The sequence below is a fragment of the Spermophilus citellus genome, assembly GCF_964194105.1.
Source record: "Spermophilus citellus genome assembly, chromosome: 2".
Lineage (NCBI taxonomy): Eukaryota > Metazoa > Chordata > Mammalia > Rodentia > Sciuridae > Spermophilus > Spermophilus citellus.
This window is the reverse complement of record NC_138183.1, coordinates 228,251,854-228,268,106: the sequence shown is the minus strand read 5'-3', so window position 1 is coordinate 228,268,106 and position 16,253 is coordinate 228,251,854. Positions and strand designations below refer to the sequence as shown.

General features: G+C 54.1%; 1 protein-coding gene across 2 annotated transcripts in view; it reads right to left on the bottom strand.

Annotated features, from left to right (window-relative positions):
* LDLRAD3 (low density lipoprotein receptor class A domain containing 3) overlaps positions 1-16,253 on the bottom strand; it is a 233,557-nt gene that overhangs the window by 80,679 nt on the left and 136,625 nt on the right. The gene's annotated exons all lie outside the window — the stretch shown is intronic.

Sequence of the window (16,253 nt, the reverse complement as noted above, 5' to 3'; positions counted from 1 at the left end):
CCTAGCTCCAAAGCAACCATAAAAGCAGTCCCCGTACAAACTGGCTGGTTCTGGGACACTGCCAGGAGCTCACGGCTCTAATTCATCATGAAAACCTCACCCTCTAGGGTTTTTTTTTTTTTCCTGAGCCCTCTTTGAGAAGGTGGCAGAGCAGGTTACACAGAGAAAAAGGTCCCGTGCCCCAAACTTGCTCTCAGATGCACCTGTTCCTGCCTCAGAGTTCACGGTCAGCTATTCAACTGTGACAGGTGAGAGACCAAACACCACTGCAGGTGGTGGAGCGGGGGCAGGGAGGACAGGGTGGGGCCGCTCAGCCCCTGGAGCCCCTGAGTGCCAAAGTGAGAGACCACTCTTCCGGCCTCCTGTTCTGAAACTCGGGAGACCTGCTTGGTCTGCGGGGTTGGGCACAGGTGGAGGTTTCTGGCCCCTAAAGGGCTGGATGGAGTCGCTGGCATCCTGAGCACGAGGGAATCCCATGCTCGGGATTCCAGTCATGGAAGGGAAAGAGACCATGTGCCCTGAACGTGAACTTGGAGAGCCCGTGGCTGGATTCCATTCCTGAGAAGAGCGGAGTGGGCAGGTCTCCGAGCCTCGGCCCTACCCTGCCAAGGAGGAATAACACAGACGACAGAGCTCTGGGTCCAGCTGGTCCCAGGGTCTATCCATAGGAAGGTCTCAACCTCACAGGGTGCCTGGGCTGGAGAAGGACAGGGGAACAACAGCGGAGCACAGGGACCTGAAGGGGAGACCTCAGGACCGTCACAGTCATGGCCTGTGGTCCTGGCTGTGGATAAACTGGCGCTCGCTGGGATCTCCACTGTTTCTAAGCCCAGCCCGCCCAGCCTGGGGGACTTCCAGACAGGACACTCGGCGGTGCCCCTCCCAGTTTGTGGGTCTGTCCCCTGGGCCAGGGTCCCTCACCTCATGCCCTCACACATGCTGTTCCCTCCGCCTGGCAAACCCCTCCTCTTCTCAGACTCCTGCTCACCCTCAGGCCTCGGCTAATGTCCCCTCCTCGGGGACGTCCACCTTGCTCCAGCGGTGCCCTGGGCTCTTCCTGACAGGAACCGCCACGCTGGAGTCAGCCTGCTCAGTCCCCTGGGTATGGGCACTCTGCAGCACCCAAGAGGAGTCTGGGCTACGAGCTGGGCAAAGCGGCCGCTGTCCACTCCACAGACGCGACGGGCCCCCAGCTGGAGGACACAGACTGAGCCACAAGCAAGACAGAAGCTGCCTGCTGCAGCTGGGATCTGAAGGGGGGACGTGAACCAAGGAGGTGACCATGTCAATCCACCGGCGAAAGACGCTTCGGAGAAGAACCGAGCCAGCAAGGGGGAAGGTGCCGTTGACAGAGGGTGGTCAGCGAAGGTCTTGCTGAGCAAAGACCTAGAGGCAGGTGGACTGCGGGGGTAAGAACAGGTGGTAGGCCCAGCGAGGTGGCCGGAGCAGAGGGCCGCCCTGAGCCACCTCCGTTCCTGTCCTCTGCCTGCCTGGCAGGGGAGCCAGCTGCATGGGTTCTCTGGACCCCAGCGGCCGTCTGTCAAAGCTTCCTGACTCCGGGCCACATCCACCCCCACCAGGGCTCCCGGGAAGGGAGCTGGCCTAGAGGAGGATCTGCAAGATCTAAGCGCAGAACCCGCGGTGGGATCCACTGGAAGTCCGTCCTGATGCTTCAAAGAGTCCTTCTCCTTGCAAACTCCTTGCAGGTGGCTACAGACTACTGGAAATGAGAGCCGCAGGATGTGACCAGGAACTCCAGGCCACATGGTTCTCTGCTCCCTGCTAGAACATGCTAGAACCCTCAGAGCACCAGTCTGACCGCCGCAGCCTCTGCCACAGAGGTCTGCAGGCCAGGTCCTTGCTGTGGATGATCTGCTTCGTAACAGACACGGAAAAGGGGACCTCTCGGTCTGCTCTGAAGCAGCAATGCCACACACTCCTACACGAGCCTTCCACGTGACGACCACAGGGCTCTGTATCTGGGGAGGCCCCCTAAACCTTTCAAGCAGGAGGCAGGGGCGGGTTCCCTGGCCATCATCCTTTCTCTGCTCCCCCAAGTCAGGTCTAGGATCGATCCCATCACTTCCACGCCCCCCCCACCACCACCACCAAGGCCTCTTGCACCTGTCCACTTCCCTCCATCTGCCGGGAAAGACCTCCGCCATCTTTCCTTTGGTCACTGAGGTACCTGCACCAGGACCTCCCCTGTTAACCGTGGCCTCTGCCTATCACAGTAGCCGCAGCGGTTTTCCTATGTGCAGATCGGACTGTGGCTCTGCACGCTGGGCTGCCTCCTGCTCGGGGACCAGCTCCCTTCTGCAGACCACAAGGGTCTCCAGCCCATCATGGGGGAGGCCTCTGGCATCTCTATGGGGCCCCAGGAGGAGCATCCCGCACGGCGGTTCAGCCACCGTCATTTGTCAGACACCCACACAGAGCTGAGCACAAGAAGCTGCTGTTGACAGTTGAGAGGGGTCAGCGCTCCCAACCACGAGGGGAAGAAGGAGGCCCCTCTAATGGGCTCCAGCACCTACGGGCAGGTATTCACCCAGATGCTGATGAACTGTTTGCCCAGACACTGAACTACAAACAAACACCAAATTCACTCTCCATCTTTCAATTTCCATCCGAGTGTAATTGCAAGTCATGTAATTGCTCTTCATCTCTCTTAATAAAGAAAGAATTCTGCCATCAATATGTAACAGTTGAGTTACGAGCTTCCCAGCTGCCGAGGCCTCACGAGACGGGCTGAGCGGCTCCCGACTCCCCAGACACACATCCACCAGGAGGTGGCCTGTTCTCTACTGTGGGCAAACAGTTGGAAAAATTCCTGACACACCCCTTTGGTAGGTCTTTCAATACCTCAATGGGTAGAACTCTGAGGTAAGGAAAACAAAGCAACTATATACTTTGGGCATCTGCAGGAGAACATAAAATATGAGACTAGGTTAATGGAACAGTGATTCAGAGAGCATGCCTGGGAATCTGGGTCAAAACTCTTACAAGCTGTGTGATGTTAGGCAGGTGACGTGAGTTCTCTGAGCTGCTATAAAGTGGAGACGAAAACAGGGTGAAAGGTAGGATGCAGATGGGGAGCAAATGAGGTAACTGAGTAAAGAACAGAGCTCAGTGGCTCAGATGTGGTATGAACTCTCCCCGTGTTCCCGAATCTACTGCTGTAAGACTGCAGCCACTACTGCTGATACAGAGGCACCAACCACCTTCAAAGGCCTAAATAAACAGCACCACAAGAAGACTAACTCGGCAGCCACGTTTACTGAAGGGTTGCTATGTTCCAGCCCTGTTCTACAAACTTCTTGAATATTAGTCATTTCAACCAATGAGTAACTTTCTAGGACAGGTGCCATTTCACCCCTATTCCATAAATGGGGAAATGAAAGCACAGAGAGACCAAGGAACCAGCCCAGGATCGAACAGCACATACTCTACACATCCAAAAATACAAACGTAAAACCCCTTCTGTTTTGGTCAGCCTTTTTTACCCCTGTGACCAAAACCTGACAAGAATCATTTTAGAGGAGGAAAAACTTATTGGGGGCTCACAGTTTCAGAGGTCTCAGTTAAACTGTTGCTTGGGTCCAAGGTGAGGTAGATCATCATGGCGGAAGAAAGCAGCTCAGGACCCGGCCACCAGGAAGCAGAGGTGGGGAGGTTTCTGCTCTCCAGAGACAAAACACATACCCCAGAGGCACACCCCGATGACCCATGTCCTCCAGCCACCCCTGCCTGCCTGCAGCCACCACCTGGTCCACCCCTGTTGGGGGGTGAATGCACTTAACCAGGTGAAGGCTCTCCTAACCCAACTGCTTCACCGCCAGATTTTCTTGCATTGTCTCACCCATGAGCCTTCGAGGGACCCTGATGTCTAAACCCTAACCCCTTCCTCTCTCGTCCTGCTTTATTTCCTGATTCTGACTCATCCAAAACTATGCCCAACTGACGTTCTTTCACACTCTGCTCAACCCATCTCCAGCCCGTATCTGAACTTGTCTTTTTGCTACATTAAGTCTTTTTTTTTTTTTTTTAAAGAGAGGGGGAGAGAGAGAGAGAGAGAGAGAGAGAGAGAGAGAGAGAGAGAGAGAGAATTTTTTAAAATATTTTTTAGTTCTCGGCGGACACAACATCTTTGTTGGTATGTGGTGCTGAGGATCGAACCCGGGCCGCACGCATGCCAGGCGAGCGCGCTACCGCTTGAGCCACATCCCCAGCCCCTACATTAAATCTTAGCGATCATAAATAAGCCACACAGTAAGCATATTCCTGGAAACCCACATATTTAGCTTCAGAGTCATTCTCCAGTCTCCTCGGGTAAGGCCACCAGACCCAGTGTTCAGGAGTGTGGGTGCCATTTATGTCTGACATATGTCGCCTCCAAAACCTAAGACTAATGTGCTCAGGGTAAAATAAAAATGGAAAATGCATGAAATCACAGAATTCTCTAATGCTCCTCCACCAGGGATGACCATTGGCACCTCGGGGACCGTTCCTCCGAGCAGACCGGGCACGGTTTGGTTGAGGGACCCACGCCCCCAGGACCCGCTCCTCCTGGGGTGGGCTGAGCCCTGGGATGCCGTCCAGGTCCCTGAGCCGTTCAGACACCCTCTGCCTTCCGTCACGGGTCCTCTGCAGACCAGCTCCACAGAGACGTTCTTCCTCGCAACAGAGAGTCACAGACATGCCAGAGAACACCAGGGACACTGGAGTCACTGTGACTAGAAACCAAAGGGCAAAAGGGACAGCTCAGCTCAGCCAGCACCTGGTCCTCCCAGGGGGAACCCAAAGAAAGGTGACAGCACCCTGGGCCCAGGCGCCAGGCCTCCCCACAAAGGCACGGCCCACAGCTGGCTTCTTCTGGGGGTGGCCTCCTGTTCCTGACAACACAAGGGCCACTCTGACCTCACTGCCCTCCAGGGTGAGGCTGGCAGGGGGCCTTTGGGGGAACCTTCTCTTCTTCTTTTTCTTTTTTTTGGTACCAAGGACTGAACTCGGGCACTCGACCACTGAGCCACATCCCAGCCCTATTTTGTATTTTATTTAGTGACAGGTCTCACTGAGTTGCTTAGTGCCTGGCTTTTGCTGAGGCTGGCTTTGAACTCACCATCCTCCTGCCTCAGGCTCCCGAGCAGCTGGGATTACAGGTGTGAGCCACCGTGCTCAGCTGGGAACCCTCTCTTCAATAAGAGGTCTGAGCCTTGGGGTCCCCTTGGGGACAGTATGGTGGGATAAAGCCGCTCAGGGTGTCAGCTGACTGAGGAGCAGGGAACAAGGCTGGGCGAGGGAAGTGGTGCCCAGGAGCAGCTCCACAGCAATGCCGTCCCCAGGGAGGCCAGCAGAGCGAGGGCATGAGCTGGCAGTGGGGTCTGCAGAAGGCAGGAGCAGAGGGAAGAGGGGCAGGGAGGAGGCTGGGGCTCAGAAGACTTGCTGCAGTCCTGCGCAGGCGACTCTGGAGGAGCCTCTCCATGGGGGGCCGGGAGGAGGCACACGCTGAGTGGGTCCCGTGGGGGCGCCATGTCAGCCTGCTGTCCCTTGCTGGGTCCCCGCCTACACTCTGGTGCCTGTATCTGCCCCAGCCTTCCATGACAAACCAGCTGGGGGCCATCGGGGTCTGGGACAGGACAGTGCAGCCGGCCAGCCACTCGGTCCTCAGGGCTTGGAGGCACCCCGCCCTGGGCAGGAGTGGACACTCCACCCTCCACCGAAGGCCGCCCTGCCCAGCTCCCGCAGGGCTAGTGGAGCCGCGAAGGGCAGCCCCAGCCCAGCCCTGCTTGCTCCACGGGGCGGCACTGGGTTTGGACAGCTGGTGCCCTTTCCTGGGGACCAGCCCAGGATGAGGGCAGGACCCTGTCATGACTGTGTCACCTCAGAGGAGCCGTCTCGCCCAGCTCAGGGACTGCCCCGTCAGCCCGCGGAGGCCTCTGGAACCGAACCACCCATCCATTCCACAAGCAGCGACCGTCGAATACGTGCTACCAAGGAGCGCGTCACTGGGGTCGCGGTCAACACTCACCGCGTGGCAGACCCGGCACCCAGCACTCTGATGTGTTGGCTACTCCCCTTCACCTAACGACGCTGTCCCCATTTCTATTTTACGTGGAGAAGTGAGGGACGGAGGAAGCCCTCTGCCCAAGGTCACAAGATCAGCCTTCAGTGGCAGAGCTGGGATCTGAACCCTGGCAATGGCTTCCCGAGCCCACGTCCTGAGGCTTCCCCTGCCCACGCTCCAGGAAGGGGAAACACGTGCCCGTGAATAAAACAAGCGTCATCCCTGCTTGCCTGGGGCGCACAAGGTCACAGCTGCTGATTCTGATCACTGCTGGGAGGACCCTGGGGCGGAGAGAGCACGCTGGAGAGGGTGACCAGGGTGGCCGTGACCATCGTGGGGACAGTGTTCTAGGCAGAGGTGACAGCACCTGCGTGACTAAGAATCGGCAAGGAGACCAGCGTGCTGGACAGGTGGAGAATGTCAGGAGAGGTGGCTGAAGACGAGTCGGGGCGTGGGAACACACAGGAGGTTGCGTAGTGCTTACCCAAGAGTTCAGATTTCACTACAAGTGCGGAGAAAGAACTCTCAGAATACCACCTCTCACAGCCCAGTCAGGGCTCTCCCAAGCTCTGTGACTTTTGTTAAGTTACTTAACCTCTCTGGGCTTCCATACTCTCATTTGTTTAAAAAAAAAAAAAGGAGTAACAAGGACAATACCTACTCTCTACAGCTGTTTTATGAAACAAGTCTATCACACATTTTAAAATGCTTAGCCTAGAGCCGAGCCCACAGAGCTGGCTTCTTGGGGCTTGGGAGGCAGACTCTGCCCTCTGAAACTCCCAGTTCTGCCAAGCATTCCGCGGTTCCTTACTTTAGTGGGGAGATGAGACTGATAAGGGCAGAGCCAAGAAACAGAAGGAACGAGGCGAAATTAATTTGCGATCAATACTGCTTGTAGCCATTACGGTGACAGGCACCAGATAAACACCTCGGTGCAGCGGACGCCCAGCTTCCCCGGCCAGCTGCTGCCATGGCAGCTGCGCATTCTGCAGGCAGAGGCCCCCCTCCGTGGAGGGAAGCATCCCTGAGAGTCTCTGCACCCTCCCCCGTCTCTCCCTCCGTTTATTTAGTCTGCTCTCAACTGTGAAGGTCCAGCTGCGGCTGTCCTCGGCTGCTAGGACTCAGGGCAGTGTTGAGCCAAGCTGTTTCTCAGTCTGTGTAACAACGAGGCCGGGGCAGACTCCACCCGAGGCAGCGCTGGCCCAGCCCAGTGGACTGCACAGCCCCAGCCCTCCAGGACCTCAGGGGTGGACGGAGGGTGTTGGGGGCGGCCTGGTGCCTGGCCTGGCTGGCCTCCCGGAAGACAAGTCCCCTGCTGGCCAGGTGGAGACTTGTGGCTGGGCCTCCTGCCTCTGCAAACGTCACCATGAAGACACACAACTGATCCCGATTCCTAGCCCTTCCCTGCCCCCTGCCCTGGGCCATGCCACCTGGCGTTCTGCCCCATGAGAGAGACGGCACGTTTCCCGCCCAACACCGATCTTGGGCTTGGCCACGCTATCTGCATTGGGACAACAGGGGCTTAAGATGTGCTTGTGCCACTGAGCTTGGGCTTCTGTCCCTCTGACACGGCCACCAGAAAGCCATGCCATGGGTAGGTAGCTCACTGCTCTCTAAAGCAAGACAGAAGGCGGGGCACACCTGGACTGGTGGAGTGCAGCCATGCTTGGCCTCCATGGGCCCAACCGCAGATGGGGTCCCACTCTCAAGCTGCACACAGAGAACCGCATTCAGAGCACTGGCCTCAGTGAGTCACGGACACTCTCTGTTGAGCACTTGCTGCATACACACCTGCTGTCTCCTCTTGGTCTCCAGGCACCTAAAATAGTTCTTGCTTAAGAATAACAATAAAAATACGAAGAGCAAAACCCACCTAGCAATGGACAATGCTTCCCAAGCGCCAGGCCCTGGGCCCTATTCCAATGACCAGTCACCACGAGGGACAGCATGGGTTTTGTTCCCATTTCTCAGATGAGAAAACCACCGAGCCTCGGGCAGCCCCCTCGTCAGCTCTCAGCCCCCACAGGTAGGGCCTGAGCCCTCTCCCCTCCCTCCCATGCGGGGCCCCCACTGCTCCGTCCCGGATGGCGTCTGCCCATTCCTCAGCCCACCTTCACCCCGCCCCTGAGTCCAAGTCCTTCCTCGCGGTCTCAGCGTGCTCCCAAAGCAAACTGGACAGTGCTGCAGTGGACACAGCTGTCCTCCTGAGATAGTGGGAGTAAAGAGCCTGGCCCTGAATCAGCAGGGCATAGGTTCGAATCCTGGTTCCAGCGTTTGTGGCTGGCCTCCCTCATGCCAGTCCCAACATGTCCCTGAGGCTCACTTTCCTCTCCTGTAAGATGGGATCACATCACAGCAGTGTCCTCCTCAGAGGGCTGTGACCTGGTGTACACACCCAGCAGGGCACACGTCTGGCTCGTTCTCCCTCTGCCGTGGGCAGGCGGCAGGCACTGGGTCTGCAAGGAAGATGGCCTCTGGGCTCCGCCTGCTCTCTCCTGGCTTGGCCTTGAGCTCGTGGAGAGAGAAGTAGAGAAGCAGAGAAGCTTAAAGTTCCCAGTGGAGGTCACCTCGATGGCCCATCAGGATGCCCTCGTTTACAAAAAGGCGCTGTGTGACCTGAACACGTTGCAAACACCTCTCTTTAGGGACACCGCTTCTTAATTCCAGCAAGTTCATTGTTTTGGCACAGCAATGACTTAATAAGCACACTGCAGCATCTCTCCAGAGCCACCAGAGGCTCACTGGTCCCTGGTGAGCCCTCATGGTCTGCCCTGCACCCACGGGCCCAGGCCCCTGCAGCCAGCCCCCTTTGTGTGTCGGGGTCTGTGCAGCTGCTGGCCCTGGTGCACGTGCTCACACCAGGGCACCTCCGGTCTCTCCCCAGGGGCTGCTCCGCAGGCTGTTCTGCAAGCCCTGAGGTTCTCCATTTATACTCCAGCCCCGGCTCAGCACACACCACCCCATCTCTGCCCTCGGCTGCCACGTTGGACAGCCCCTCTCCCTCGGTGCTCTGGCCTGTTGTCCCTCTCACTTAGGCAAAGTCTATCCATAAACTCCACCCTTCTGGGGCTGGGGATGTGGCTCAAGCGGTAGCGCGCTCACCTGGCATGTATGCGGTCCGGGTTTGATCCTCAGCACCACATACAAACAAAGATGTTGTGTCCGCCGAAAACTAAAAAAATAAATATTAAAAATTCTCTCTCTCTCTCTCTCTTAAAAAAAAAAAAAAATCCACCCGTCTGATTTTCTCCCGTACACTAACCCCTCTTTCCCTGGGCCACTGCGGTTCAGTCTGGATTGTTCCTCTAATTGCTTATTCATTTCCACCCACTGTGTACTCAGCAGTGGTCACCATGTGCCAGCCATGTGCTGGACACCAGGGACAGAGCAGTGAACCAGACAGGTGGCAGCTAGTTCAGCTTGCTGCAGCAGGACACCAGCAACTGGGTGGGAGCTGACGAAGTGGGTCGAGATAAAGATGCTGGTGACTTGGGGTCTGGTGAGGGCCTGTTTCCTGGTTCACGGATGGCACCTTTCTGCTGTGTCCTCACATGGTAGAGGAGGTCAACAAGCTCCCTTGGGCCTCTTCGATTAGGGCACTAATCCTGTGCACGAGGGCCCCACCCTTGTGACCTGATCCCTCCCCGAGACCCACCTCCTCACGCCATCCCGTTAATCTGTGGGACGCAGCGTCCAGATCCTAGGAGGCCGTGTGGTCACCTGGCACCTGCAGCTGAACTGTTGGGTGCCAGTCTGGCCCCGTCACTTATGGGCTGAACCCTGGTTAAATTAACTAGCATCTCTGGGCCTTGTTTCCTTTAGCAAAATGCAGATCCTAATTGCTGGCTCATGAGGTTCTTGTGAGGTTCAAATGTACGACGTACAGAAAGCGCTCAGCAAAGTGCCCGGCACCTGGCAAGGGTTCATGACGCGTGCAATGAGCCCAGCGCCCACCATGACGAACACCGCCCGTGCAGCGAAAGGGGCTGTTATTCCAGTGAAGAAGATTGCCACTGGTTCTGCAAGGGACAGACCTGTGGGTGTGACGGGTCACCAAGGAGGGAGGGATCTGACCAGGAGAAGGAAGGATGTTCACTTACATCTCCTGCCGTGGCTTCCTCTGTGTGTTTCCAACTTGTCCTAACTGAATTTAAATCCCCTGAAGGGGTGAGGGAACTGTCACACACTACTTGTGTCATTTGTCTCCGGACTAGCAATACAGCCGAGGGTGTCTATGCAATGTGTTTATTAAAGGCAGGGAAGACACGGGGGGGCCAGGGGATTCAGTGAGAGAAAAATCGCCTTTTCAACAAAGGCTGTCGATGCAGCTAGATATCCATACGCCAAAGAATGGACGCCTGTCTCACACTGCACGTACAAATGAACCCAAAAAGGGACCACGGGCCTATTCAAAACAGCTAAAATGACAAGACCCTAAAAGGAAATGAGAGTATTCTTCGGCCCCTTAGATTAGGCAATGGTTTACGAGATAAGACACCAAAGCACATGTAACAAAAGGAAATGCAGATTCCTCAACTTCATCCAAATCAAACCTTTCTGCTCACTGTCGAGAGAGTGAAAAGTCAGCTCACGGAATGGGAGAAACTATTTGTAAATCATGTATCAGATAAAGGACTTGATCGAAGAATCTGTAAAGAATCCTTAGGGCTCAACAACGGAAAGACAACCCAACTTCAAAATGGGCAAAGGATCTGAATAGACAGTTCTCAAAAGAAAGTAAAAGGTGCTCACTGTGATCCGTGGCTCAGAAAATACAAATCAGAAACATAATGACTAGGTCAGACCACTAGGAAGGGGCTATGTTCAAATACCAGCCAATACGGAGGGCTGGTGAGACTGTGGAGAACGGAGAACCTTCACTGAGCTGCTGGTAGGGTGCCTACAACAGTGCAGCCACCTTGAAGAATATCCCATCAGTTCCTCAAAGAGAGAAGCACAGAGTTTAGCTTGTAATTCTGCTCCTAATACACACCCAGCAGAAATGAACACATACACACCCCACACAAAAGCTCATACACAAATGCTCACTGATGATAGCCGAAAAGCGAAAACAACTCCAATGCTCATCAACTGACTGACAGACCAGACAGGCTGTGCCCACACATCCAATGGGCTATTTGTTATTCAGCAAGAAAAAGAAATAGATGACGGATGCACACTACAGCTTAGATAAACCTTGTTGAGAGCCACAGCCAGTTGGAATGGCCCCTGGCATTTTGCCAGAAGTAATGGTTGAGAGGCCAGCCATTAAGATGATGCTGGATTGATTCAATTGTATATTAGACCATTACTGTCGGGTAGAGGGGGGCTCTTGCTGCCTCCGGCGCCCACTACTTTGGAGTTCCCGTTTGAGTTCTCCAGGGATTCCGAGAGTGAGTGCGCGTGCGCCCAGCCTGGTGGAAGGAGTTCCGGTTGGTGGTGTGCGGGAGAGGAGCCGTGTGGGTGGCGTTCTCCCGGGGAGTGTGCGTGGAGTGCTGTTGGAGTTCAGGCAATAAAGTTTCCTGTTTGAAGATACAAGCGCTTTGTGGCAGCTGGGTGATTTGTGCCCAGCCAAACTGCGGCAAAACCTAGGTCACGCTAGGTAGGTAGAAGAAGCCAATCACAAAAGACCTCACATCACATGATTATGTTCCTGTGGAACGTCTGGGACAGGTGACTCTGTAAAGACCCAAACACAGTGGAGCCGCAGGGTGGACAGAGGCTGCCCCTGAGCCTGGAGCAGAGCCAAGGTGGCCCCTCCATCCTGCGGACTCACAGCCACCAGGTGCCTGCCACATGCTTAGGCCAGGCAGGAACCTGGACTCAGGCGGCTGCTAGTTCCATTTCAGCTCTGATGGGCCATCCGATGATTTATTTCTGCTCTGGTCGAATAATTTTGCAAATTCATGGTATGGTTCTGATTCAAAATACCTTAATGCAAACCAATAAGTAACCGTGGCTGAAATGAAAGCGGCTATGGCAGGACCGAGATGAGTTTAGAATTCAGCAGATTAGTTGAGCTCCTCCCGGTTTTTGCCTCGTGTTTCGGTTCCCATACCAGTTTTAAATATAGTAGGTATTAAATACAACGCGAAGTCATATTTTAACACCTTCCCACTGTGAGAATTTTGCAATTCTAATGGCAAACACGCCATAAATTAAGTCTGGGGTGACCTGTCTTTTCCAAATGTCTCTAAGTGTGATCGTCGAGAATGGATCAGGGATTCCAGAGACTTCCTGGCTCCCTTTCCTTCCAGATTCTAGCTCACAGCTTTTGCTCTAAAAGATCACCCTTTCAGCGAGGAGGCAAAAAGTCTTCATTGGTCTTGGAGATCTCCTCCAAATGAATCCATTTATACGTGGCTTTTACTCCGGTGCCAGTCTCCAGACCTGGAGAGAACTGCTGGGGACCTCTCTTGTTCAATGACACGTTCCAAGTGCCCAACCCTCCGCTGCACCTGCTGCATGAACCAAGGATGACGTGAGGTGCACCTGTCACTATCAATGATACAGCGGCTCCGAGGATGCACCTGGGGGAGGCAGGACAGCCAGCACTGGAGACAACAGAGCCCCTTCTGAGCATCCGGGGACCCCGCCTTCCAGGAAGAGGTTGTTCCACCCCACTGTGTCTGAATGCTCATACTCTGGAATGTTCCACTAGCACTTCCACTTTTGTAAGGCCAGGAAGCAAGTTGCCAGATGGAACCAATTCTGGGCCCTGACTCCTCACAGGTAGGCAGGCAGAATAAAACCCTTGTCAGCAAATGACACCCACATTTACAAGTCTCTGCCTAAGTAGTTTATGGCCTTCTGTCACTTTTTCTCCCAGCAATCCTAAAGGCAAGCCTGGTTGCCTTTGTGTTGAAAAGGCTCAGAGTGGTTAAGTAACTTGCCTAAAGACACAGAGCTATTAACTGGTAGAGCTGCCAGTGGGCTCCACCCAAAGCCCATGAGGTAATTCAAAGCATTATGCCATGAATATGCTAATAGAGCTGATAGTGGGAGGGGAAGGCCTTGCAGAATCAGCCTGTCCTTAAATGAATACCCAAAGCTTGTTCTTTCTTTCTTTTTTAATTAACTTTCTCTCATCTAACCTTCTTCTCTGTATCCTCTATCCCCCCCCCCCCCCCCCCCCCCGAACAGGACTGGCATAGAAAGAGCAAAGCTATCCCAGGTCTCAGTGGCATGCTGAGGAAGGACATGTCAGGGGCTCAGGTTTGGATCACACCTGGATAGAGGAGGGATGGGAGCATTACCTGGTGGGGGTGACCATGGGGGTATCAGGATGGCTCTGAGTGGCCAAGACATGACACACCAGGGCCTGGGGATCAGTAGCCTGATCCCATGCATGCAACCCCAGGGTGGTCATTTGAGAGAGCCTGGGACCCAGTGAAGGGCTGGGGCTGCTCCTGGAGCATGGACCGGATCAGCTTAATGACAGAAACACATCAAGGTCAGAGGGAGACACCTTTTGACTGAGTTTCTAAGCAGCTGACACTGCATAGACCCCCAAATTTAGTAGTTTAGGATTCTGGGAGTGGCAGTTGTGGTTGGGGTCTTCCAGTTGTTGCAGTGAGACAGAGGTTGAAGCTGGTGACAGCAGCAGGCTGAAGCAGGCAGGTACCCAGTCATCCATGCACCTCTCTGAATCCTCTTCATGTAGACGAGTTTGGGCTTCCTCAAAATATGGCTGCCTCATGGCACCGTGTTTACAAGGCAGGAATCTCTGAAGAGGGTGTATTGGGGACAGCACGAAGAGCTGTGGAGCCTTGTAAATCCAAAGAGTGGAAGTCATTGCTTCTGCCCTATTCTACTGACCAGTCAGAAAAGCTAGACCAGTTGCCAGGAGAGGGGACATAGGTTCAGGTTGAAGGGAGGTGCACCAAAGAATCTGTGGCTGTACTTTAAGATTGTCACACTGAGGCTGGGAGAAAGACAGAGTCACAGGACTCTGGATGGGGGGAGAGGGCAAATTCTGAGACACGGGAGGCACCAGAGTCATTTCCCCCAAAACACGCAGCGTATTTCCAGCAGGTGAAACAGGCACTAGCAGATCAGCATTTGAGGGAAAAATCTATAAAAGGTCTTGAGCCACCTGGGAAAGGCTGCCTGACAAATCAGCTAATGAGGACTAAATGGCTGTCCTTGGAGATTTCTTTCAGATGCAAAATGACCCAAATTGGAGGCCAGCTGACCTCTGTGAAAACAGCCACACCAGAGTCAGGTTCCTGCCATCTGAAGAATAACCATGACCTTGCTCACACTCCCAAATCAAGATGAAAGCTCGACTCTCCAAGGGTCACAACAGCCTTACAATAAACGAGTCCAAAGGGAGAAATAAATATGTGAAATGCTTCTTGAATGTGCCACCTGGGCCAAGGGAGGGGACGGTCTACCATGGATGTGTCCCTGGCACCAACAAGTGGGCTTCTGCGGGCTGCCCCGCACAGCACTCCAGCTCGACCCAGGTGGCTTGTGAGAGGCAGCACAGGCACTGAGTGTCCCCACTCAGTCTGGGTGAACTAACGCCACTCCAAACAGCAACAATTCTCCTAGAAGTCTGTGGATGCTCCATTGGCATAAACTGACCTTTGAACTCTTTGCACAGTTCAAGGGGCACGTGGCAGAGGCTGTGGATAACACGTTCCAGTATCCATCCCATCTTTCCACAATATAAACCCCAGAGCCTGGGCTGGGCATGGGAGTCTCCACTACATCTCTCGTCCTCCCTTGCAGCCAGGTGTGGTCATGAAACTAGGCTCAGGGCACTCAATCAGGAGTAAAAGTGACAGATGTGACTCTGGGTTCACCCTCTTCCAGATGAACCTGCCCTTCTTTCTTCTTTTCTGGGGTCTGGGATCTTTAACTACTAGAGCAGGCTTGGGAGCCCTGATGAGGTCAGAGAGCCCCACTGACCTAGGCTGCTCATCTTTGGGGTATTTCATCTGAGAGACTGTCTTATCGAAGGCACTTATTTAAGCTATAACCTCCATCTTACTTTAGCTGATACATGATGGGGTCTCTTTGTTATAGCAGCTTAGCCTATATCCTAACTAATTTGGAGTTCGGGGGGGTCACCTCGAGTCTTCCCAAACTAAGAACCCAAGTTAGAAAGAATCATGGGAGAAGCCCCAGAAACCAGACCCCATAGGTTCTCCAAAGAACATGCACACATATGTCTTTTCTGGACCTTTCCTCTGTCTGCCCACTCTCTCTTGTTTGTCTGGGGGACACAATTCAGGTCTGCCTTGATTCCATGAGTGACTGACACCCACTCATGTCACTTTAAGTGAAAGGAAAGGATTCCCTAGAACACAGAGGCCTCACTGAAAAGCAGAGATGTTGGGCTACATGGAAAGACACTAGGCTGGGTCTTGGGAAGCCATTCGGGACCCAAGCAAATACCCTCTCCACCTCTCTTGGGAGCAGGGGGAAGGACCGCCTCCTCTGGTCTCTCAGCTGCTGCCTAGGTAGACCAGCACTCCCCACTCTGGCTTCCACCTGACTCAGCTGTGACTTCCTCATGGCTGTGTCCTGCCCCCACATGAGGGTCTGTTTAGCCATCTGATGTTGGGTTAGCTCTCAGTGTTCTGTTTCAGAGACACTCTGACTTGCTGTTGGCGGCCGATGAACTGATGGGACTGGGTCAGGTGCCCTGCCCCTGGTGATTTGGTCCACAGTGGCTGAGGTGGTTGTGAGGGTCTTGGAGAGTGCAGGGCTGCTGCTTCCAAATGTCCTGAGTGGAGAACAGGGTCTGGAAGTTCCTGAGGAGAGGACGGCAAATACAACATACCTAATGTACCTTGGCACCCGGGACATATGGGACGTGAACCTACACTTTCAGAGGAGGTTTTATTCTATGTTTTTCAAGTTGATTATGTCAACAAAAGGGTGGCTGTGTATTTCTGATCTTCCTCTACAAATGAAAAATAAAGCAGGCACAGAGGCACACACCTGGAATCCCGGTGATAGGGGAGGCTGAGGCAGGAGGATCTCAAGTTTGAGGCTGGTCTGGACAACCTAGTGAGATCGTGTCTCAAAATTAAAAATAAAAAGAACTAGGGATGCGTGCAGTGGTAAAGTGCTCCTGGGTTTGATGTCTAGAACCACAGATAACAATAATGATAAGAAATTATAATAACCACTGGAGAACAGAGCAGCTCCTGGGAATCCTCTTGGATTTTCAGCA